The sequence below is a fragment of the Lipotes vexillifer genome, unplaced genomic scaffold (assembly GCF_000442215.2).
Source record: "Lipotes vexillifer unplaced genomic scaffold, Lipotes_vexillifer_v1.1 scaffold1329, whole genome shotgun sequence".
NCBI lineage: Eukaryota > Metazoa > Chordata > Mammalia > Artiodactyla > Lipotidae > Lipotes > Lipotes vexillifer.
The window spans coordinates 34,734-35,533 of NW_006797566.1; positions in this window are offsets into that span (position 1 = coordinate 34,734).

Here is an 800-nt window from a genome sequence, read left to right on the forward strand (position 1 = left end):
GGGGGGGAGAGCAGACCATTGCAGGAGGTGGGAGCAGCATGGCTAGTGGTCTGTGGGCAGGGGGCTTTCAGGATAGGGGACAGGACATCAGGCCAGTGCACCCCCTCAAGATGCACCCTGGGCTTGTCTTGCCAGCGGTACAGCCCACGCCCGTCCCCAAGACATAAAGCTGCCTTTGCTTTCGGAGCAGGAAATCTCCTTTTGGGCTCCTCTTAAGGAGGTGGGATTTTTAAGGTCCAAGTTGCAGTCATCCACACAATACAGGAATCCCATCCCAAACCTTACGCTCCTGTGCTCAGCCTTCCAGGGCTGTGGTTCTGGAAGCGTGGTCCCTGGGCCAGCAGCTTCAGTGCCACCTGAGATCTTATTAGAAACGCACATTCTTGGTCCCAGCACCCAGCACCAAGGGCGTGCTGAGATGGTTTGCGTCACCTTGGGAGAACGAAAATGTGAGCATCTGCTCCCCGGCTCCACCCTTAGTGACAGTCGCATTGGGGTCTTGAAATCAGCTGCGGTGGGAATATTTACACCATGGAAACTGGCAAACACTACAAATCAGTGCCTATTTTCTTTTCAGAGAGCAGCTTCCAGCACACCACTGGGCCCCATCCAGACCTATTGAATCAGAAACTCTGGAGGTGGGGTCCAGCAATCTGGGTTTAAGTAAGCTTTCCAGGTGATTCTGATGCACACTCCAGTTTGAGAAGGACTCAGTGGGTCAGCGCTGGTGGAATCATGAATCTCAGGGCTGAGACAGAAAAGGGAGATGGGGTGGCCAAGGAGTAAGGAGGGTTTCACGA